Source organism: Grus americana, chromosome 1 (genome assembly GCF_028858705.1).
Source record: "Grus americana isolate bGruAme1 chromosome 1, bGruAme1.mat, whole genome shotgun sequence".
Classification (NCBI taxonomy): Eukaryota; Metazoa; Chordata; class Aves; order Gruiformes; family Gruidae; genus Grus; species Grus americana.
Window position 1 is genome coordinate 197,208,184 of NC_072852.1, and position 25,307 is coordinate 197,233,490.

The 25,307-nt window shown below is 42.9% G+C and overlaps 1 long non-coding RNA gene across 2 annotated transcripts in view; it reads right to left on the reverse strand.

Annotated features, from left to right (window-relative positions):
• Positions 1 to 18,045, reverse strand: part of LOC129215091 (uncharacterized) — a 35,848-nt gene extending 17,803 nt beyond the window's left edge. For both annotated transcript variants that reach the window (XR_008579886.1, XR_008579887.1), the window contains exons 1-2: positions 17,896 to 18,045; positions 14,185 to 14,307 (exon numbers count right to left, since the gene is read on the reverse strand). This is a non-coding gene — a long non-coding RNA (uncharacterized LOC129215091). The remainder of the gene's footprint in view (positions 1 to 14,184; positions 14,308 to 17,895) is intronic.
• Between the last annotated feature and the right edge of the window lie 7,262 nt (positions 18,046 to 25,307).

Genomic DNA, 25,307 nt, shown 5'->3' on the forward strand with positions numbered 1-25,307 from the left:
AAATTTACCCAGAAAAGCTGCATCTCAAGCGTGCAAGAATCTAGAGACACTGCTGGGCAGACAGCGAGATATTGTGGCCGTGACCATTACCTTTCTCTGGTAATATCCTTGGCAAAGGCAATAGGACTTCTCTGCACATGTGGGATGCAGAACCAGCCACTGAGCAGGCAAATTCCAACTCATTTCATCAGCCATAAAATAAATCCTGAGTCCATCAGTGCTTGCATAGAAATGAAGGTTGGTTTATGATTGATGCAGAAGAAGAAAGACCTTCAAATGCCCACTTTAGCATCTGCAGTTCTTTCTTATGCTCCTGTCTCTTGCAACCCCTTCAGCTTTTTGCTCTAAGTGCAGTTTTAGCAACAACAGGAACAAGGAAATAACACCAGCAAATTGGCTTAGCACCATGTGTGAATTCTTATTTACAAGCTACAGACAGCAGCATTTTTATCCCTGGCTCAGCTCTAGCTGCAGTAAGCGCGTCTGAAACCGGTCCCACACCACAAGGCTGACAGCAAGCAGGACACAGCCCCACCTCGAGCTCTGCTCCTCTCTCCTCCCGTTGGCAAGTCCCGCACCACTGACATGACCAGGTATTGCCATCGATGTGTCACTGTCAGTGGAGGATCAGGGACTCGCTATGCACCAGTGTGACCTACTGCTGCCCATGGGTCTCCCCTGGTCTCTTCATTTCTGATTTCTGACCTTTCGATTTTCTCACCTCTTCCGAAAAGGGCTATTCTTACTGCTGTTCCCATCATTTTTTCTGCTTCACAGGGCAGCAAAACATTCAATGGTGCCTGAAAGCAGAGCAGACACTAATCAAGGCTAAGCATGAGCCTGTGCCCAGGTGTTGAGGCACCCAAACAGGGAGGAGTCAGGGGTCCTGGTTCCCATTCCCTGGAGCATATTGGCATTCCAAGAACAGAGGCAAGAGCAGAAGCTCTGGACTCGTCTTTCTCGTGTCTTACATGCCTCCAGTTCTTTTTTGTCTCTCTATTGCATTTATACACAGCTGGTTACAAATATCACTGCAGGAAATAAAGTGGTTGGGGGTTTTTTTGTTTGGTTGGGGGTTTTGGTTTTTGGTTTTGGTTTTGGTTTTTGTTTTGTTGTTGTTTTTTATCTAGCTGGCTTTCCTCATGTTTTCCCACATTTCCAAAACATGGGAGGGAGGAAATCCCACAAAATCTGTCACCCTTTTTCACAGTTTTTCAGCAAGGTATCCTGTGAGGCAATAAGTCAGGTTTCAAATCTGTGCATTTTGGCTGGGTTTTCACTGGGTTAATTTGAAATACAGAAGGAGATAATGACATCTTCATGATTTTTTTTTTTCAGGATATTAAATGAATCACACCAAGCCCACTCCAGAATGATTGGCGAGGGGGTGTCCTTTTTATTACTTCCTCTCCAGTCTCCATTACTTGTCCTTGCTGTTGCCCCAAAACACTTACAGCTGTTGTAATATCTCTTCCCAATGTACTAAAATACAATCTGCCTGTTGCTATTGCAAGACGCCAAAGACCAGATGAAATGATTGATTTTTTTTTTCTTGAATCTGGGAAGGAGAGTCCCAAGAGCATAACAACAAAGTATAAATAACATCCACTCTGGTGCACCTGACAAATACAAGCCATTAAAAAAAAAAAAAAAAAAAGCTATAAAGCTATAACATGCTCCAACAAAGTTAAGATCTTTCATATAAAAGACTAAAAGCCTCAAAAATGACAATGTGCATGCACAAAAAAAAAAAAAAAAGCAAAATAAAAACCACCTAAAAACCCAGAAGAAATCAATGGTATAATTTTTCTTAGGTTTCTGTAGGAACAAAGTCCATTATGTAACACAGCTGAGATGACCCTAAAAGAGACTATAAACAAACAAAACCCAAACCAAACCAAAAAATTGATAGTGTTTGCTAATTTGATGTGCAGAAAAATTCCTTCATGAACCTAAACCTACTGACTGGATCTAGGACAAACAGTTATAAAGGCTGGGGTTATGTGAAATATTTGAGACTGTGTCTGTCTAGATTTCAGCCCTGCTGAACTATCCTTTCAGGATATTTTAGGATAAGGATTTTGTTTGTAATGTAAATCAGGCGTGTTGTTCTATCTTACCCTAGGAAAGCTTTCCTCTGCTTACTTAAGCCAGGCAAACTTGCCAGTGTGACTAAGCTGAGATTCCCCAATACATTTCATTTTGGTGTGCAAGTCGCTATTAGCATGCAGAAGTCCTAGGGCTAGTCTATTTAAAATGTGCAGCCCTGTGATGTGCACATGGGGCGCAAGAGGCAGGTATAGCTGGCAGAGAAGGAAACAGCAGAGAGAATCGAACCAGCACTAGGACCGTCCACAGCCTACCCTCTGTATAACCAGCACTGACATTTTTGAAAATGTCACAGCAGGAAAGATTTTATTGGGGAATCTGAACGCAAGAAGCAAGGGAACTTTGCCACTATTTATTTGGAGCTCTTCCACACTCATAGGAAGACATCCAACAAGTAATCTTCCATAGGTAACTTCACAACTTCTCTGACATCCTCTCTTAAGCCAGGGGAGAAAATGTGAAGTTACTTGCTGGAAGATATTACAAGTGGTTTATCCAAGCTGTCAGATATTTGTGGAACAAAATCAAGAGCTGATGGAGAAAACTCCAATTTGGCAAGACCGAGGGATTTTGCAGAAATGTATTTATTTCAAGAAACCTGCAAGAAGTCCAAGTAAGGGTAGATGTTTTAATAAAAGCCAGAGAAAGAAAGACCTCATCTGACCTGAAAAATCAGAATGCTGCTGGTTCATCATAAGTGTAAAAACTGAAATGGCCTGTAGATGCCATGTCAGAGAGAACTCAACGGCGGCCCAGAATAACCAGTAATCGACGCGGCTGATGCGAAGTCCAGGCTCCAGCCCTGCTTGTGCTTGGAGCAGGGAAGCAGTGATACCTATACGTGGTGCATCCCAAGAGGGTGCTCTTGTCATTACCCATCTCATCATTCTTAGTGAGTATATTTTGAAAAGTTTGCTGTTTCATTTAGACACATTTTGACACAAAATGAAGCTAAGTTTTGGAACTGCAACATTTCTTCATGAGATGGAATTCTTGTTTTCCAGCCCAACTGAGCCTTAAGCCTTAGTTTTTAATGCTTGATGCAAATAATTTGGAATAGGAACCCTGAAAGGCCTGGAAACATTCTGAGTGTGAATATTACAAATCAATAAGTATAAAACATATTTTTAACTCACTCCCTTTCCCATAAATCCATACTTCACAGAAAGTAAAGTAAAAATCTTCCTACAAGTTTGAAAGCAAACCACTTCCAAATCTCCCCTCACCCATTCAAATTATGCTGAATGCCACAGACAGCATACCCTTTAGAAATAACAGATGATTAAACAGCCCGCTTCACCTGTAAATAAGCATGGAATTTGGTGTGTTAGACATGTTATTTGATTTACACCTACTAGTCAAGCTCAAGTCCTGTGACTATTTATTTACCAGAGAGACATTTTTTTTTTACCAGCTTTTTTCTTTTGAAATGAATGCCAAATGCCAAATTGCTTTCTACTCCAGTGATATAGAAACCGAACTGCTGTGCATACATGTAAGCCTTTTGCTGGGGAGCCATCTGCAAGCCAAACACAAAACTCTAACATTATTATTCCAACCCAGTGTGTAATACTGCAAAATACAAACTGAGTCCCCAGTTTCACTCCTACTAATGTGCACACAACATAAGGCTCAAATAAAAATGTTTGGCTGTGAATATTAAGGTCTTATTCTTAGCCTCGTTGTGTTTAGGGGTTTTAGTACACCTTTGCTTCTCATCTCCTAAATAAACAATACAGAAAGCCATTTTCTTTGTGCCAATTACACCCTAACATCTGCAAGACAGAAGGAACGTGACAAAGATACACAAAATGTAAGAAGCGATTTCCTGGTGTTTGCTGCATTTCAATGGGATGTTTAAAAAATGGGAAAAGTTTTACTCCTTGCAGAATTCACTTTCAAGAACCAGCAGCTTTCTGACGTGTGGTATTCTAACCTGCTCTCTCATGCCTCCAGCCAAAACTGCAGCAAGGTGCCAGTGGGCTCTAGAAATTTCTCTGATGTTTCAGTTGTGATTCTCCACCTATGGATGTTTGGCAAATCATGCAGTTCTCTCACATGCTTTTCTCTCATCTATTCTCTGAAGACATAGGGAAAAGCCATCTGAACCTCCCTACTAGAAAAAAAAACCCAACAAAATCTACGTGGCAAATCCAATACATCTCTCAAATAAAACTCATGGTATTGTGCAGTGCAAGAATTTAGGAAATTAATAGAAACTAAGGAGAAACCATGCCTCTCGCCTTTCAGACACTAAAGTAAACATTCATTATTATATCTGTGAACATAGCTTGGCACATTACATAAGCCCAGCTAGAAAAGGTGCATAGTAATGAAATAAACTAGAGCAAATGTGATCTGAACAGTAAAAATTGATTATAAAAGCATAGGTGATCGCCTTTACTAAATGATTATGGTACTGTCAAAACTAATGGTTGCAATAGCTCTGCTGTCACCGATAACTAATTCATAAGGCACCGTCATAAAACACTATGCATTAAAGATGTTGTAAATGAACAACAATTAGAAAACTCAATGCACTCTAAAATGCGGAGACTGAACGCACAGATGAATCAAGAGAGGAAGGGCTGTGTTTTAGCAGCCATGTTCTTTCTCTCCGATTCAGATTTAAATGCTGTCTTCTAGGACACAAGTGTCTAGACACTGCCAGTTAATGTGCATCTGATACAATTAAAGGAAGTAGTAGTGACACAGACCATTTCCCCCGGGTGTCTGACCATGAATCTTTGGTGACAGAGACTAAGGTACACTAATTATGCTTGCAGGGAAAGAAATGAGGGCAGACACCAGGACTATCCACCCTTCCATCAGAAGCATTACAGCTGTGCTTTACCACTACCAAGCACTTCTATGAACCTTTCCATCTTTGTGACCCTGCTGGACTCAGGAAATCCATAAGATTTTCTGAAGGGAAAGCCCAAGCTGTCAGTATGATCCTAGGAGGACTTTTTTCCATCGTTGTTTGGCACAATGGCTGTGATTCTTTTCTTGACTGATCCTCTAGACTGACTCATGGTTGTATGCAGCACACAGATCTGCCAAGGCACTGGCAAAGACCCCATCACTAAATGGGATTACCCAAATGGTTCACAAATTAACATATTTTAACAATTTAAACATATTTAACCTCATGCTACCCCCATTATTTCACAGACTATTATACAGAGGATGAATTACAGCACAAAGAGGCTAATGCCCAGACCCTAGAAAAAAAAGACACCAACAATAAATTGCCATTAGGTGCCATTGCAATGCCTGACTTTTTCATCCCGGTCCTCCTGGTGGAATCCAGAGCTCTGTAAGTCGGGTCACTTGGATGCCTCATACCAGGATGCACCCTAGGCAGCAGGGAGCTGTACAGAGGCAGTGAGTAGCAACCTCTTTCAAATCCTGCCCTCTTCCTACTGCAGCAGGGAGGCATCTCCAGGCCTCCCTGAAGGCAATGATGAATACGCACTGAAGAGATACACCGAGAGATCTCTGTCATAGTAAGCTGGGTAGATGAGTAGCCTTTCAGGGAGCTGTAGAGAGCGGTGCTTTTCCAGATCCACTGACCTGGTTACAAAGCAGGAGGTGGTGTAGGCATGTAATCTTGTGTGTCATTTGAAGATCACATTGTCATATCTTAGGAGAAGAAAATATCTTTATGGAGTTAAAACAAGCTGCCCCTGACCATGCAGCTAAACTCGGGCCTTTATACATGTACTTGATATTACTTTTTCAAAATTAACCTTAAGACTTTATCACTGCAAGTAGAAACAGATTTTAGGGCAAAAGGAATTGTTAGATGCTGCAGTATGCATTCCCATGTTTATCACAGGCTCTGTTTTTTTCATGATTGCCCTTGCAATTGGCCCAAAAGTTTAGTTTTGCTTAAAGGAAATATTAGGACCTGGACAAACTGTCAAGGACATCAGAACAGCCATAGATGGAAAGAGCAATGGTCCATCCAGTCCTGCATCCTGTCTCCACTCTCCATCGGGGCCAATAGCAGGAGTCTGGGGAAGAGCATGACAACAGGGCAAGCATCCATCAGCACCTGCCCTAATTATGCCCTCAGCCTTGTGCAAGTTGTGGCTCTGGGACCCCCTGGACCAGACAAAGCATAAACTTACACAAGTGATACAGATCAACATCAGGTAACCATCCAGGATTAAAGATGCCCTTTGTATTTCTCACTGTAAAGCATTTTCTTCAGAAAAAGCATGTGACTTTTTTGCAACCTTTGCGAAGTTTTATCGTTTGGTTTTTTTTTTTCTTTTAAAAACCATGAATTCATAAACTGAGTGCAGCCCTCAAGTACCAACTCTACTAATGCTAAGTACAGAGTTCAATTCCCTTTTGACTCATCAGTCTTTTACATCTCACGGCTGTTTCTGCTGTAGCACCAAAGTAGAATTTCATATTCAACAACACGCTCACTGGCATTCTTAAGCTATTATCAGCATCCCTGTTTTCCTGATGTATAGCATCTGTTTGATTACACTTAAATACAACTTTGTGCAACACAGCCAACATATCCGGTACTCCAGACTGCTCCGTAGATCTGCCCCCTTATCTCTACAGGCTTTTCTACAGTCTTTGTGTGAGTTGCAAGTTTTATTCTGGCTTCAAGTTCAGTACTAAAAATATTGAGTAGTACAGGGTCTTGTACAGAGCCTTGAAGACTCTCATGAGACACTTTAATCTGGTGATGATTTCCTATGACAAGCTTCTAGTCTTATGCCCATTCAAAAAAATTTAAGGTGTTTCTAGGAATATTGCTCTAAAAATACATCTTGTACTCTACTCATGCCTTGCTTTCAATGAGCAACCTAGAGATGTGTGCTGGAGTCTGGCCTTAAATACGGCTGTCACAAAACCAAAATGGTCCAGAGTGGCATATGTATGGAAATAAAGCAAGCAGGAGTGTGAACAGAGTGGGAGTGAAAGCTTTTACACAGGCAGCGAATGCCAATTACCAGACAACAGAAGTTTGTGCCAGCGTGAGGCAGACACTCCCAGCCCACCGCTCACAGTAGGCTCTGCCCTCCAGGGACTAGAAAATTTAGTCAAAAACAGTCAGGGCTGTGGAGACAGGGATTACCTACCTGAGACTATCAGGAATAGGGAAAGAGGGCAATCAGGATGGTGGGGACATTGATTTGGGGTTCTGGTCTGTGGGCATAGGGTGAAAGAAGAGGATGGAGCTTCACATCCAAGTGTGCAAAGGATGGGTGATTCAGGAAGCAAGCACGGCTTTGAGGATGTGGCACAGCAGGGATGGGACTTCCTTACATTCAAAGTCAAAAGCTATTTCTCATAAATAGTTACAAATCTTTCCCCCTCCCTTGTTTTTGGGTAAATATGATTTTTTTCATCCTCCACTAATTAACTGGATACTAATCTATTGAACATGTACATTCTTGATAATGTATAAGACTACCCTTGCAATCAAAATGTCAAGTGGCAGATTATACAAATGCCTCCCAAAATCTAAAGTAACTGCATCTGCTCTGTTCCTTTCATTTCAACATTTATAATCTCAGCAAAAAATGAAAACAGATTTGCTTGATGAGATGTAGCATGAAACACTGAAATCCCCCTTTGCCCTGGCTTGCCAGCCAAATAAATCACAGGCCACTTCATACAGCTCCTATCTGAATATATAAACATGACAGGACAGCTTTGGAAACATCTATTAAATCTCATTAAACACTTCCACTGATAACATAATAACGTGTTAAATATATTCTAGCAGCCACACTGCACTCAGAGTGCCCGTCTCCTGCTTTTTGTAATGCTGCGCTTCGCTTCCATAAAAAGGAAAATCCTGTCAGAGTTTTGTTTTAAAATACCAGATCACCCTGCAGGTTGTATATTTTCAAAACTCAGCTTTTCTCACTCTCGTTTCTGGGACACATCATTCTTTAACCTTGGACTGTGCTCCTGACAAGGTGAAAACTCATTAACCACCTCTGTATAATTTAAACACACAGCTTTGTTACTATGCTGGCTCCAGCCCACAGGGACAGCTGGGTTCCTGTAGCAATAGCTTGTTCTCGTGGCAGGTATGTCCTCAATAGCTTTCTCTGGGACAGAGGGTAATAACCTTCCCAGTAAAAGAATCACAAAAACCCACACAAATGCTGTACGAACTTGTATAATGCAAGACCACCTCCCCCAGGACTGTCACAGAGAGGGGGAAAAAAGAGCTATTCTTGGGGCTCCCTTTTCATGTTAGCCGAACAGTCCCCAAGGGACTGACTCTTCTCACCGTCTCTCCCAGTACCTGCTGGTGCAAGTGAGAGCAGCACACACAAATCTTTCAGCTTTCATGTCAATCACATTTCTTCCCTCAGTAGTCATTTCAGAGGTAGGTGGCTTTTCAGAAGTGCCTATTCTTAATAAAGAAATTGAGAGCAATTTCAATGCTCAGTATCTCTAATAATTTATATCACTGTCCCCTGTTACAGGCAAAGAAACACTAACATCCATGCAAGGACATCGAGTAAGTGGCAGCTGGGTCCATGTGTCAGGGGAATGGTCCCACCACTGTGGAGCCACCTTCCTCAGTACCATGGCTACATCAAGCTCTTCCACTTATGGGTCCCTAGTTACATTTGCTTCATTTGGGCTCCTTGTGGTCACCTTCCACCCCTCTGCCAACCACCCAAACATTGCGCAAGGCCTCATGTCACCAAGGAGAAAGGCTCCTTTGGCGGGGATCACTGATTCACATTCACGTTATGTGACAGGCTTTTAGACCTGCTCATTGCTCCAATGACCAGGTGGATCCAGCACTGGCAGACTTCTGAAGTCACCAGAGACCCACCAGTCTTCAAAAGCATGTGGTAGCAGTATCTGACAGCAAAACCGGGGCTGCATCATTTAATTCACATTAGCATTAGAGAAGGAGGTGAAGCAGCTTAGCATTGTAGCCACTGGGTGAATGCAAATGAAAGCCATCTGAATCCTTCAGTCAGACGTCCCCACGTGGTTTTATTTCTAGGCTGAATGCTAAGCAGGAACTGTCTACTTTCCAGTTTCAGTTTGGATGATGCCAAAATCTTTTGAGCACAACCCAAGGAAGTCCAAGTGGAAGATATTAATTTCACTAAAGAAAAATTACTCTGGAAAGCTCTCTAGAGTGCATTAATGGCCCACGTACTGAGAGCCCTGAGCTGTGGTTTGGTATTCACATCGACAGAGAGCCTCCAGGATTTGGCGAGTCCCACAGTCAGCTGCTTTCCACAGTGTCTCAGGTGCCACCCAGAGCTGCTTGCCAGCTCCTCTGAAGAAGATACAGTGACAGTCCAGGGGCAACAGCAAGAAAGCAAGGAGAGAAACAAAAATTAAGAGTCTAGCATTTTAAGAGCTAAAGTCACCACATTTTTCTCTACGTAATTAAAATGATGACGAGATGATTTTGAAAGGATCAAACTATTTTCTTCATATTGCTCATCTTCTTCCTCCTTCCATTCTCCTTTATTCCATCCTCATCACTTTCTACCACAGAACAACTGAGCTTTTGCCTGTCCTTGCCCTTGCACCAGAACCCTTCCTTCTCTTCCTTTTTTAACTGAATCCTTCAGATCAGGAGCTGACCATCTGCTTATGGGCTGTCCAAACCTAGGTTTGCAATACCTCCTAGGAACCTCATTTCTCACCACATTTCCCTATGTGTAAGGCTCTGGGTGGGAATAAAGCCACGGTCCTGTCCTACATCTGGAGCATTTCACCAGCTCCAAGGGCCAGCACAGCGGTGAGCCCATGGTGCGTGCTGGCAGGGAGCTACCTGGGTCTGAGCCAAACCTCCATGAAGGGAGTGGCAAAACTCCCATTGACCTGAAAGAGGTTTGGATCAGCGCTCTGGTGAGATGATTTTGGACGTAATCTAAGTGCAAGACTCCAAGTAAATGATTGCCAGTGATTGCCATGCTGATGAGCAGAAGGGAAAGATTGTAGCAGGAGGAGCAACCAGTCAACAGTGATAAAGTAGAATAAATTAAATTACTATAGGATGATGTATGGATAATTTCTTTTAGTTCCCTTTCCGTAACTCCATCCTTGCAAATTTCTTTTATTCACACATAGTTTATACTGGCACCTGCTTTACCTCCAAATTTGGCACAATACACTTCAGATCCATGCAGAAAGCACATTTCATAGCATAGACGACACAAATAAAGAGACTGTTTCTCAGGTTCCCTCCCATTTCACGTTTGTCTAGATCCTTCTCCCTCCTTGGGGTAACAAAAGCCATCTCTGCAGTCACTGCAGCAATTTTTTACCGTGAAAACTGATGCTTAGGGAAGTATTTAATGCTGTTTATTAGGACGTAATTTAGAATCTGCCTTTTTTTAGGAAGGTGACCAAATCTCTAGGCAGAAAATGTCAGTGAGGCCTTGCTAATTACAGTAAATCAGTGCATAGAAACTACTGCTAAAACTACCTGGACGCTAATACTGGAGCTGTATTCACCAGCCCTAGCTGTCAGCACTTGAAAGAGGAGGCTGGGAACCCACAGTCCATGGAGAAGGAAAGAGACATCCAAAGACAGATTCAGGTCTTAGACTGGGCTAAGCCCTCTCTGAAGGTACCTGTCTGCCCACCTCACTGTGGAAGCTGAATTTTGCCTAACACAGACCTGCATTCAGAACACACCTGCAAGCAGAGCTCAGGAAATGGACTGGCCACTCAGGTAACACGAGACTGAGCAGATGAAATCAATCACTGGGATCATTTTTCCTTTTAATCATCTAGTTCTGCAGTGGTGGAAACAATTCATTTGGGCACTTGCTCATGCGGGCAAGCAGGGTAGATGTGGGGACGATACCTGGGGTCAACCAAGCGCCCAAGTCATCAGGCAAGTTTGTCGTGATGGGGCAGGTCCAGGGCCGAGCCAGGAGGTCAGCCCCTAGGTCATGGCCAGGCCCAGGGGGGGTACCCAGGGTCAGACACTGCCCTGGGATGGCTGGGCAGGGCTGTGGCAGCTGGAGACTGGCATTGCTGCAGCACCGCAGGGGCAGGGGCTGACGGCCCCAGGGGGCTGGAATGGGGTCCTGGGCCATGGGCAGGGTGGGAGGAGGCTCCAGGGGAGGTCAGGCAGGGCCAAGAGGGCCTATTAGTGCCCCCAGGGACCTGACAGTAGCTTAGCTGTAAAAATTACGGCACTCCAGCTTTATCAGATTTCATTAAAACTAATGGGATAAACTCATACTTATTCATAATGTCTCTTGCCCTCCTTTTCTACAAATTTAAAAGTCTGTTGCTGTAAGCAGATCCTTGAAAATAGCTGTGAGAATAGCTTGCTATGAAGAATCCAACCTGCAGCCCTGTAGGCTATTGCAATTACCTAAATCTTTACCACTGTTGCAAATTACTTTCATTTGTCAATGTCCCCGTCCTGCCCAACCCATGATATTTCATTATCATTGGCTTTATTTTTGAATATTCCATATTGCTGGATTTGTTGCAGAAGAAATGCATTAAAAACCAACATGAAATATAGAGAAGAATTTTCTCACAGATAGCCTGAATAATACTACATTAGCATTCAACAGTCTTCACTAATTTATTCTTGCTCCCTTGCAATAAGCATGCAGACACTGTGTAAACAGGGTCTCTATCAGAATGAATGATGCAGAATTTAACGTTTCCTTCCTCACGCACAGTAGACAGATTCCCACTCCATAAATTGTTCCATTTGTAAATTATCTGGTAGGCTAATAGATTTTAGAGCCTGAAGGGATTTCTGGCATCATCTAGCCTGTATTACCTCTTGTGTAACCACTGTGACTACAAGCCGGACAATTTTATCCAGTCATTCCTGTCTAAGTAGAAATTATTCTCCCAAACTTATTGCAGTGGGAGATCTTTGAGGGGATCACTATGAATGAAATAGTCTTTTGCCCTTAAAATTACTTTTAAAGGGAGATTTTTTAGGTATGTAAGTCACTAGTTGTTAAAGACAGATTACATTTATAATAAATGATAGATGCCATCAAAGTGATTTCAGGCTTCACTCCACAAAGGCACTTAGGAGTGAACAGCTTTAAACTTGTGAATTGTCTGATAGGTTTTCATGGGACCACTCCTGGGCTTCCAACAGAGCCTGCATGTAAGAGCTTTGCTAGCTTAGAGCTAACTGAATGCATTTATAAAACAGCATCAAATGATCTTCAGTTTGAAGTAAGACTCTAGACCAGTAATAGCTGCACTGCAGCAAATTGGCTTCAAGGCAGGTCTGGATACATGACAGTGTCTATATGTAACACCAAGCTGGTTTCAACTTGTCTTTGAGTATAGCGATCACCTGCTCAAAAAACAGCCTTGGTACATAACACTCCCACCTAAAAATCTTCAATTTTGCTATCAATAACCTGAAAATAATGCTCATTTCTTAAGCATAAGACAAGAAATAGATAGTGTCAGTGGTACACATTGAGCAAAGACTGACTTTTAAGTAAGTGGTGACTACAGCAGCTGTAGATGTTTGCTTAGCTGAAGTCACCTTCGTTTACATTCCCTTGAAGATGACAGCATTGTCACAACAGCTGTGTCGTGTCATAAACTCAACCTCAAAACAGCATTAATTGGAATCTATGGGGAGCACCTGATACATTCTGGAAAACACAAAACTATGTCAAAGCACATCGAAGAAAATTAAGTGACACGACAAGAAAATGTCAAAATAATATCAATATAGACAAATAAGAAGATGAAAGATGAAATGCAACAAACATTATTGCCAGCTTTTGAAAATAACTGCACAGTGTCCAGGTGACTGCAAAATTAATTGGGACACTGGGAAAAGAACAAATTAGCTCACTGGCAAGTTAGGTATGAGCTAGGAACCTAACTAAAATTAACAAGACTGAATAATATGGCATCAAGGTGAATCTGTCAACTTTAGATTCTATACAACAGTAAGCTGATTTCAGGATACCTTCAGGCAGACAATTATCCAGTCTATACTTTAAAGAACATCCTTTATTTCCTTGATTTGTTCCATGAGTTTGTCCCCATCCCTGATGCTAAAGATTCATTTATCACAAGGTCTGAATCGATTAATTAAGCCTCTGAAGAGCACCAATAAGATTTTGATTAATCTTCCTCTCAGTGCAGAGTTAAGCCTGAAAAAAATCTGTAGCACTTTAGCAATACTAATGACAAAGCTTTTACAAAAAGTAGCGCTGTTTTTCTTTCCTCCTCTCCATAGGTGGTAGTGAATCAGATACTTGCACTAAAAATCATGGATGAGAATTCTGACTTTGTCAGTTAAGGTATTTCCCTAAATCTCTGGTTTTGCAGTTGTAACTTGAAAAGAAATTCTATTTCAAACCTCTGTGAAGGTTTCTTACTGGCTATGCAGATGATAAAGTGATGCCTATCCGTGGCATAATGAGGAGCAAAACAAATGGATTCACAGAATGAAACACCTAAGTACCACCCCATGAGCAGCCCAGTAGCCGGAGCAGTGCAGGAGGGTGCTCCTGGAAGGTGTCTTTTGGTTTAGTTACGTTCAAAGAGAATCCAATCTGTGTGCTCCAAGACCAATTTGTAAAGTGAATCGAAGCATGCTAAGGGGACGATTGCTCCCAAAGCACACTCCTACTCTGAACTAAAATATCAGTGTAGGTGCTGCCCAAGTGTACATTGCCTGCAGGCAGCAGTCTGCTCCGCTGGGTTCAGAAATGGAGTACCAAGTTAGTCCTTCCAGCGGGACTTGAAAACAGGTTTACTAGGGGTCTTTGGGATCTCTAATGTAAGTTCAATACCCTGTTACCAGAGGGAAAGATTAGCCCTTCGGGTGCTTTACTATAGTGAGCTGCTGTTGCGTTGTGAGCACCAAGGTAGTCACAGAAGACTTCAGCACCATGTAATGGAACTGGAAAGAGAAATCAATTCCCTTCAAGCTTTGTACAGAGACTGAAAGTTTCATAATTCATCTGAGGTGAAAAACTCCTTCAAGAAACTGGGATGGACACTACAGCTTGAGATCGAAGGACACAGGCACATCCAAAAAAACAGAAAAAATGATGAAACCATTGCAAGGGCTCACTTACTCACCACACAATTCGTTCTTAGCCTTGAGCAGAACTTGGAGGACTGAAATCTTTGGCTGAAAGATGGAAACACAGTGAGGGATGGACGTGGGAACAACCATGAGTGACCTCCTCTGATATGTGAATCCTAAAAAAGAGATCATCAATACAGAATGGAAACTTCTCTAGCAACAGTAGGTCCTACTTACAGAAGACTCCATCCTCCTCTGCCCACATCTGTTTCCTGTTCTCCCGCTGTGAGTTCCTATTTTGGCACTGAAGCGTGTCAACTGCCCAAGCAATTGCTTTGTGCACCCATGGTCTAGACACAAAAAAGGCTATAAACTTTTTTAGTTTTTGTTATTTGGTGGCTTCTAAGGAAGTTTTTGTCTGGCATTGGAAAGACTAATCCATGGCCAAACTGATGGTGCACAGAATAAAAAAGACAGATAGAGCAAGTTACGCAGTTACACGTGTGCTGTGCTCAGCGCAGACTGGTGACTCTACACAGACCGGTATTACACCAGTCACATATCACTCATCTCACTCAAAATTTACTGCCAGAAACTCTCCATTCCTCTCAGTCAGTGAAGGTGCTGCTCCTGCAGTCCTCTTGCACCGAGCTATGAAGTGAGCTGAAGAGCAGGGATGGTCCCAGGGCCTCTGGTGCTTTATCGCTCCCTCAGTCCTGCTCCCTCCTAGGGCTCGGGCATACCCACCTTTCCTGCACAGCTGCTGCCTTGCCCCGAACGGGGCACGGCCTGCTCCGAAACGGCTTCATGTCCCAACTCGCCTACCTTGTCCCCAGGTTCCTGTACCAGGACAGATACCCCACATATGCTCCCCAGGCAGCTCATTAATGGGGGATCAAAACAGTCATTTATACGGCAGGTTTCTAACTGCAGTTCTCCGAGAGACTGTGTTTTCAGGGCATGTTTTTGGATACAAGCATCACTCTCCTACCCTGGCCATTGACAACCTTGGATGTACATTAGCAGCACAACCAAAAATGAGAAGCCTCAGGCACACAGACAAGTTACCGCAGAGTGACAAGTTGCTGAGTGTCAGCTACCCTGCAATGGCTGTCTGCACCGATGCTGTTAAATGTCTGCGAGGAAAGCCTTGTGACTCAGTGCTTTGCTTTTGCCACAGACTAAAAGTATATACACCGTGACTGTGCACCAGCTAATAGGAGGTAATTTCTTTTCCGCTTTCATCCTGCCTGGGCCCACTGTATTTTGCTGGTTGATTTGACAGGCCCTGTGTAGACACAGCCTCTAGATGGCTGGAAGCTTGTTTCTATAATTTCCCACTTCCCTCCCGTTTGAAGGACAGCCCGGCAGTGTGTATGCAGTCACTGGTTTGCAGAGGGCCTAGGGAAGCACCCATGGAGTGGAAAGGAAATGTTGGCTGTGGTTCAGTGGTTGGGGAGGGGTGGGAAGGATGGGGGGTACAGAGAGAAAAATCATGCAGATGCTTCTCAGTGCAGTGGGGACAGCAAGTGTTCACAGAGGCTGGAAGATAATAACTGGTGGTGTGATTGTGGTTCTGAGGGCATTGACTCAACACAAGAGAAAATGCTGTTAAGTCAAACAGGACCTTCAGCTCATTCCCAATAAAAGCATAAAGATTTTGGGGATGGAAAGGGAAACAACCTCTGCTTGTCATCTTTTTTTTTTTTTTTTTTTGAAGGCTGGCACAGTAAAATAGGAAATTTAGGAGCACACTGAAAAGAAATTTCAGTGAAGAATCTTCTCTGAGAACAAACTGTGAATTAACTAAAGTTCAAAGTTATTTTACTGCTATACCTCTTTCTACACCAAAGGATTTTCTACAACTACACAGTGTTTCAAATCAGCTTATTTCAAAGCTTACAGTATTACCTATTTACAGTTCCCATATATTCAAAGCCTGTGCACTATATACATCTATTTAATGCTTTCAGTAATAAGGAAATGAATTGTTTTAGCAAGAAAATAACTACTGCAGATATTTGCTTGCATTATGAAAATGTTTGGGTCAGAAGAGAACTTCCCCAGGGAGAAAAAAATAGACATCCAAATAGAGACATAAACAGAAACATGCATTACATCTGTATTTATCCTGGTAACCAGCACAAGAGTTCAACGAATCTGCACTGAATGACATCCAGTTCAAGGTCCAGCATTTTCCATTTATTATTTAGGTGTTTGGATGAAAGCATTGGATTTTTTCACGGTAATGTTTTAAGTGATTTGGACATGCCTTTCACATATTAAACTGTCCTGCTTTCTTAGAAATGCCATCTCTGGACCTTGCTGGCTGGCAGGGCACATGGATTTCAACAGAAACACCGGCACTGTTTTACTCAAGTTGGCTACATACAACAGCAGAGATTAAACCAAGCAAAGCCCTGTGGGGACAACAGATGGAGAAACACACAGACTCCAGAATTTGCTGGATTATTTATAAAAGGTGATCACTTTTAATAGCCTATTTCTACAGCAGCTCACGAATCTTCTCTATTTCTGAGATTTAGGTTGTTTTCCTTTTTTTTTTTTTTTTTTGTCTCCTGGGTTTCTCACAATATAAGTTGGAGTTTTCTGTTTGTTTGCCGTTCTTCCCCTAACACCAACAAAATATCCGGAATTGGCACTGGCACTCTGAATGCCTTAAGAAGCAATTTTTCAAATTGAGCCATGCACAATTTAATTTCTCTTGGGGTCTTAATAATCACAGTATCTTTCAAACATAAGGTACAAAGCTTCCTTTCAAAAAGAAAGCTTCAATTTTTACATGTCTGCCTTATTCCCCTGCTAAAGAGACGATCTCAAATTCTCAAAGCAGCAAAGGCAGAGGCAGCTACTTAGTTATCTGAATTTGTATATCATCACTGTTTATTATTTATATCCCAGTGGCATTGTATGGTACACAGTGCAATATAGATGAAGACAGTCCTCTCTGCATCATACAGCTTACAGTTGTAACTATAGCCAATGAGAAAAAGGAAGGGGAAGATGGTCTTGATCTCTCTGCCTCAGTTCAACACCTTTAAAATAATGGTATTTGGGCTCAGAATTCTTGGTCATTTATCTACCATGGAAAATAGTGATAGTTATACACCTAAATAGCTAGAGATTGTTAGACACTCCACCAGAGACATAATTTCAGCACTTTCAGCTACAATGCTGTATGTGGGAGCCCCAGCAAATAAGTTACAAACATGGGCTGCGTGTTCCTGTGAATCCTAACGGCTCAAAGACAGAGGGCAAATAGGACAACCCCAATTTATTACTAAATAAAGCAAACAAAAAATCACCTTGTATCATGCAGGCTATTCTCAGGAGTTTTAGATGTGTGAGTCATGGTTTCAAACATTTGGGGCTGCAGACTTTGCCCCTGCATTTTTTTACTGCTGCCTCAGAGTGGGACAGCAGTCACATCACTGAGTCTCCTTTATGTTATTCACATGGTGTTAAGAACTGCATCCTTAAAATCTGTTCATTTAAAAGTATGAATCAGCAATGTTCTCACCTCTTTCTTTTCTTGTTAAAGAATGGCTAAACAAACTACCAACGTAACCTGAAACAATAGGCGATAAACACTCAATGAACATTGAACTGGTTGGTTTCTGGTTTACAGGCTCTTGCATTGGGCTCCCACCAGCAGGAGGTTCCGATATGCCAAGCATAATTAAAAATGTTATTTGCAAATATAATTCACAGTTCATTTATGGTCGGAATTGTTTGCTTCTTACCCCTCAGGAATTTTCACTTGGTTGGCTGAACAAAAGAGGAACATTTCTTCATTTTCGGACTTAGATATAGGAAAAGGATCCTACTGTATTTTCTTCATAATTGCCTTGTTCTCCTCACTTTTCCCATTTTACCTTTGCTATGTAACGCTGTGTCTCATGGGCTGCTGTTTAGTTAAGACGAGATAGGTGTACTTTGCTCCAGAACACACCACTACTAGGAAAAGCCACATAAGCACTAACTGTGGGGGAAAAAGGACTGAAAAAAAAGGAACTCTAACTTAGAGTCACGCTGTGTAATGAATCTCCATATGAAATATCTATGGAATTAATTAAACATTAAAACAGAAGCCTGAAAGCTGCCAACTGGGTCATCAAGTAAGAAAAGATGCAAGAGTCCAATAGTGAGTGAGGGTAACCTCTAAACTGGAGGTTACCTTCATTGCCTCCTTGCTACTCTAATACATCGCAAGAATTCACAGGGCAAAATCTGCCTGACAGCATAATTCTCTCTCCTGTCAGAACTTTCTGAGACTGGAGTTCAGGATCCTCAGGGCAGTGAGGAGGGCGTGCAGCAAGCTCACTACCCTGGACTTCAGCAGAGCAGACTTTGGCCTCTTCAGGGATCTGCTTGGTAGAATACCATGGGACAAAGCCCTGGAAGGAAGAGGGGCCCAAGACAGCTGGCTAATATTCAAGGGTCACCTCCTCCAAGCTCAGGAGCAATGCATCCCAACAAAGAGGAAGTCAAGCAAAAACACCAAGAGGCCCCCATGGATGAACAAGGAGCTCCTGGGCAAAGTCAAACAAAAAAAGGAAGCCTACAGAGGGTGGAAGCAAGGGCAGGCAGCCTGGGAGGAATACAGAGAAACTGTCTGAGCAGCCAGGGATCAGGTTAGGAAAGCCAAAGCCCTGACAGAAATTAGTCTGGCCAGGGATGTCAAGGACAACAAGAAAAGCTTCTATAGGTATGTCAGTGAGAAAAGGAGGACGAGGGAAAATGTGGGTCCCCTCTGGAATGAAACGGGTGACCTGGTTACCCAGGATATGGAGAAGGCTGAGGTACTCAATGACTTCTTTGCCTCAGTCTTCACTGGCAAGTGCTTGAGCCACACTGCCCAGGTCACAGAAGGCAGGGACTGGGAGAATGAAGAACCGCCCGCTGTAGGAGAAGATCAGGTTCGAGAATATCTAAGGAACCTGAAGGTGCACAAGTCCTTGGGACCTGAGGAGATGCATCCACGGGTCTTGAGGGAACTGGTGGATGAAGTGGCCAGGCCACTTGCCATCATATTTGAGAAGTCCTGGCAATCCGGCGAAGTTCCCGCCGACTGGAAGAGGGGGAACATAACCCCCATTTTTAAGAAGGGTAAAAAGGAAGACCCGGGGAACTACAGGCCGGTCAGTCTCACCTCCGTGCCTGGCAAGATTATGGAGCAGACCCTCCTGGAGACTATGTTCAGGCACATGGAAAACAAGGAGGTGACTGGTGACAGCCAACATGGCTTCACTAGGGGCAAATTGTGCTTGACAAACTTGGTGGCCTTCTATGATGGGGTTACAGCATCAGTAGATAAGGGAAGGGCAACTGACATCATCTACCTGGACCTGTGCAAGGCATTTGACACTGTCCCGCATGACATCCCTGTCTGTAAATTGGAGAGACATGGATTTGATGGATGGACCACTCGGTGGATAAGGAATTGGCTGCATGGTCACACTCAAAGAGTTTTGGTCAACCGCTCAATGTCCAAGTGGAAAACGGTGACGAGTGGTGTTCCTCAGGGGTTGGTACTGGGACCAGCACTGTTCAACATCTTCGTCGGTGACATGGACAGTGGGATCGAGTGCACCCTCAGCAAGTTTGCCGACAACACCAAGCTGTGTGGTGTGGTCGACACACTGGAGGGAAGGGATGCCATCCAGAGGGACCTGGACAGGCTTGAGAGGGGGATCTCGTGCGAACCGCATGAAGTTCAACAAGGCCAAGTGCAAGGTCCTGCACATGGGTCGGCGCAATCCCAAGCACAAATACAGGCTGGGCAAGGAATGGATTGAGGGCAGCCCCGAGGAGAAGGACTTGGGGGTATTGATTGGTGAGAAGCTCAACATGAGCCGGCAGTGTGCGCTTGCAGCCCAGAAAGCCAACCGTGTCCTGGGCTGCATCAAAAGAGGCGTGACCAGCAGGTCGAGGGACGTGATCCTGCCCCTCTACTCCGCTCTTGTGAGACCCCACCTGGAGTACTGCATCCAGCTCTGGGGGCCCCAGTACAGGAGAGACATGGACCTGTTGGAGTGAGTCCAGAGGAGGCCACGAGGCTGACTGGAGGGATGGAGCACCTCTCCTGTGAGGACAGGCTGAGAGAGTTGGGGTTGTTCAGCCTGGAGAAGAGAAGGCTACAGGGAGATCTAATTGCGGCCTTCCAGTACCTGAAGGGAGCCTACAGGAAAGATGGTGAGGGACTGTTTATCAGGGAGTGTAGTGACAGGACAAGGGGGAATGGGTTTAAGCTGAAGGAGGGTCGATTTAGATTAGATGTTAGAAAGAAATTCTTTACTGTTAGAGTGGTGAGGTACTGGAACAGGTTGCCCAGAGAGGCTGTGGGTGCCCCATCCCTGGAAGTGTTTAAGACCAGGCTGGATGAGGCTTTGGGCAACGTGGTCTAGTGGAGGGTGTCCCTGCCCATGGCAGGGGGGTTGGAACTAGATGGTCTTTAAGGTCCCTTCCAACCCAAACTTTTCTATGATTCTATGATTCTACCCTTCACATGTGACACAAGCCTTCCCTCACCAAGCCTCTATAGCCTTACATTCCTTGAGACTGAGCTCTGTTATGTAGTCTAGCTGAGCATATCTACTATACAGCTACCTGTGCCTAGCTAATCAGCAGGTTTACTGCACTGTCATCTCATCCCTCCTCACACACACCACCTGTTTGCTGGCTCATCTGTTTTTGGTTCTCCCCCCTCCATCCATCTGTTGTGCCCTCCACTCTCTTCCTTGGTAAGCTCTGTGCTACATCTTTGTATAGTAACTAGCACAAAATGACACTTGCCGGCTCTGAGGTATTAACAAAGTTAGCAGTAGAGTGATAATAACAGGACCCTGGCCCAGTATAATTTTGACCTGTAACAGCTGAACTCACCTAAAGGAAGCAGACGCTGCTACTCCAGCCTTTTATGTATTCAGGATTTTTATGCATAGTACAGTTAATCATTTCTACCTTACAGACAGTGCTGAATGGTTTTATTTGCACAGCAGTACATCTTTCCTGCACAAATCAGTAAAGCACTGACCTCTTGGTAGGTAACAACAGACAGGCTTGCTTTCGCTCTGTAGTGGTGACAGCTCCCTGCAATGCTGTAATAAGCATGCTGTGACAACCAGTAATGACACCAGCCAGAAGACAATTCGAAAACACTACGGTAATGTTGAAGTGAACAAAATATTTAACCCTGTAATCCCTCTACAGAGAACATAGCATTGAACCCACATCTAGCTGCTCACCGCAAGCAGGACCCTGTGCAGCTGCACAGGGCTGGACTGGGACCATGCCCGCCGTGGGTGTGCAGCGTATGGCAGGAAGGGAACTGCGTGTGAAGACAGGAGGTTTTGGTTCCTTCTCTAGCAAGCAGAAGAGTGCCCCTTGCACGCCACACACAGTGGTATGCCTACACAGATGTATATTTAAATATGCCCACACAGGTAATTACCTCGGCATAAACTAACTGAGGAACAACCAGCCTTTGCTCTGTCTCTCCCAGTCAAGCGTGCATCATACAGCCAAGGTGCCAAGTAAGCAAGCAGAATGTTTGTCACCCTCTCCTTTCATCTAAAGGACCTTAAGCCATTAGGTTTTTCTTTCTTTTATACTTCCTTGTTACATTTGCAGGAAGGAATTTCTCCTTCCCTGTGTCTGGAAGTCTTTGATTTATGGAGGAAGTAACTATTTCTCTTAAGTTTGACCTCAGTTCTAAAGCAACCTGACTGTTTGGACAGGGGTTGAAAAAGGCTGTTGAGGAAAACACAGCAGTTTCCTAGAACCTGTGTCCATCCAAGTGTTTCACTCAGCACTGGCTGCTGGCACAGCCAAGTAAATGCCAATTACGTACGCCCTTACCAGCTCAGGAATGTATCCTACAAAAGCTGCATAATCACGAAAATAACCATGACTGCTGTGCTTAATCTCCCCATCTTGTACATGCCCATCCAAGGCACTGAATCCCAACAACCTTAAAAATAAAAAAATACTCATTGGTTGCTGGGTTTGATTTCTAGGGCAGCACTTCACAGGGGACCAGCTCAAAACAGAATAAAGAGAGAGAATGAAACAAAGTGCCTCCAGACTCCAAGGACCGGGTGAATTTTCCCTTCCAGCAATGTTATGATACATGTTTACATTTTTCATACAGACCTATTGGCACTTTTTGAAGTTCAGTGTACCTCTTGACAGCTCCAGGTCAGTGCTGCAGAACAAGAGAAGCTAGGTGGGTCACGGCCCTCTCTCAAAGCCCTGGTTGTTTCAAATTTTTTTTTTGTAGCTAGTTATAGAGAAATGGGATGCTCCTTTCATGAAATGTTGCAGTACAGACCATTTCCTTTTGATTAGTGAGGGCATACAGACTTTTAATACTTTCTTTCTCATTCATTCCGTCCTGTTTGTATCACAGATTTCCATTACTTTTTTTACTTTTAGAACCATGGCTCTAACTTAAACTTAAGTTTTTCAGAACTTCTTTCACTCTCATTGTAAAGACAAAAGAGCAAATCACTCCTTAACAAAACGCACATGAAACAAAATGTGTTTTCCCTGAGTCACACAGCTTATTCCACGGAAAAAGTAGCAAAATGCTTCTCACGTAGCCAATAGGTGCCTAATACAAAAGAGACTACACAAAAGAGAAGTAGCCTGCTCTGAAAACTACTGGCACAGATGCACATATTACTCTGTGCAGGTATCAAAAATGCAACATGAGGGTCAAATCCATATTTGCCCATGGCTTTGCTAAAGTTACAACAGGAATGGTTTTGTCTCCTCTGCTTTCTTTAATTAGTGTCACATCCATTACTGAGCTGCAACGATACTGACATTCCAGGAAACAATGTCTGGCTCTTGCTAATCAGAAAAAGAGCTGTAAATCTTGCAAGGAGAGATTGGTTTTAATTTGTGCCTATGGGATTCTGATACTGAAATCCTGGCCTTAAATATCTGCTCCACAAGCTACTGCTGCACATTTATCCTAAATTTATCAGTTGTTGAGCTGCAATAAGACAAAAAGAGCAAGGAGTGACATAATGCTAAGTGACATAGCACCGGGAATGCTGTACCATATGCAGGAGTTCAGTCACCCGTGAAGCACACTACACCAATATTCACCCCCTACACACAGCCTGTACTATTCATTTTGAGGAACAGCCAGCTTCTGACAGCCCAGCTTTACCACAGATCCACTCCCACATGCACAAAGAGAAAGTGATACGGAACAGCAATACAGCCCACCAGAGAGACTTGCGAGGTTACCATCAGTTTTGCCACTTCATGCGTTATTTTCCTTGGCTATAATGATTCATACTGAGACATTTGATTGAGTCATCTTCCATGCAGTCTCTTACCCCAAAAAAAAGAAAAGAGATCAGATAAACTTAGGAAAGTTTTCTGAAGTACCCTCCCCAGCCTAACACACTTTTTGATTATGCAGCTTCCTATCTTTATTGCAAGGTGACATGAGGTCATCATGAGCCATCCAAGCTGCCCATGTTTTACAACATTCACCTACTGCTGGAAATGGCACTCCAGAATGCAGATGTCCTTGAAAGTCCTCAGTCAAGAACAAGACATACATACTGTATTTAGCAGGTCTCAAAATCCTCTTTGCTGTGGCCCCTCATACTGGGACTTTTCACAGTGATGGCTGTAAAATGGATTGCTGAAAAAAATTTTAAGGTGAAGTTACAGAGTTTAAGGACCTGTGCTTTCTTTAAAAGGCTTGGTAAAATATATACATTTCATTTTTTAAATAAGCCAGTAAAAATCTTTCCTATATCAATATGTAAAAAGGGATATTTCCCATATTCTATATGTAAAAATCTTTCTAATATCAGATTGAAGCAAACCCATCTTTGGTAAAATGCCAAAGTACAAGGAAGTCTCAAATGGACAGAGATAGAAGCTCTCCTTTTTCCATCAGATAAATCTTTATATTCATATCACTTCTATTATAATTCATGAATATCTCATAATTATTAACATCCTCGTGGCAGCTTCCTGAGGCATAGTAATGCTGCTCTGTCCACTTTAGAGAGGAGGAGCTGAAACACTGCAAGACTGTGGTTCACCTCATTGGACTTTAATTCACCTTGTTTAAACCAGTAACCTGGGCTCCCTCCATCATGCAGAGAAATAGAAGCAAGCACTTTCAAAGGGTGACCAGTTCTTACTAAAATAAGTAAACTGAAATTTCTCTCAGGGATTATCTAACCCTACACTAGATACAGAGAGAAACTGGATGGCTGGAGAATACAAGACACTAACTTTGCTTGGATAATTCCCACACATGGGGACTTTCTTAGATTATAAAGTATGCAGCAAAACATGATTTTGAGCTTATATTTCTCAAAAGTCGAGCCTACATCTTAACGACTGAGTAACATAAAATAGCAGACAAGACACTAAAATAAGCATTTGCTAAATATCTCCTTCGATAGATTTGATGCAATAAGGAAATTATGAAATAAACTTAATCTATCACTAATTCTATAACACAGCTATTACAGACGCAGATCAAAGTAGCTTGTTTGAAAGTGCTTGATAGGTACAACGATGTGTGAGGAAATTATTATATATAAAACCAGTAAAACTAGTGACAAGGTGGAATACTACAAACAACTTTTCAAAAATGCATGCAGCAAGTCATCAAACATATAGATGGATCATACAGCTGGTTTTTATTTTCAATCCACTAGAACAGAACATGAAAAAGTAAGGTCAAAAACCAGGCTGGATATTTGGACCAAAATGTACCAATCAACTAACATCGCATATTTAAGGAACCAACTGGTTTGTTTGTTAAACATAATTTTACTTGTTTTCCTTTACTTTGCTTCTATTGCCTTAAAATATTCCCTATCACAAATCTTTCCTGGAGCTTCTGCACGAAATGTGGCAGCTTTCAAGTAACACAAGGGCAGGAGAAAGTGAGCTAGCATCCAAAGAGAAAGGAGAGAATGAAGCCATGAGAGCACAGTTGGGTTATAAGTGTGTTACAGTCATCTTCTAAAATTCCCATCAGTTTGGCTAGTTACACTGTAGTTTTTCCGTAATATTTTTTTTCCAGAAGAAATGAAGTGTGATACTGTGGATTGTGTTCAAAATCAACTGCTATCGCTGATTTCAGTGGAGTCATTTGGATTGTAAA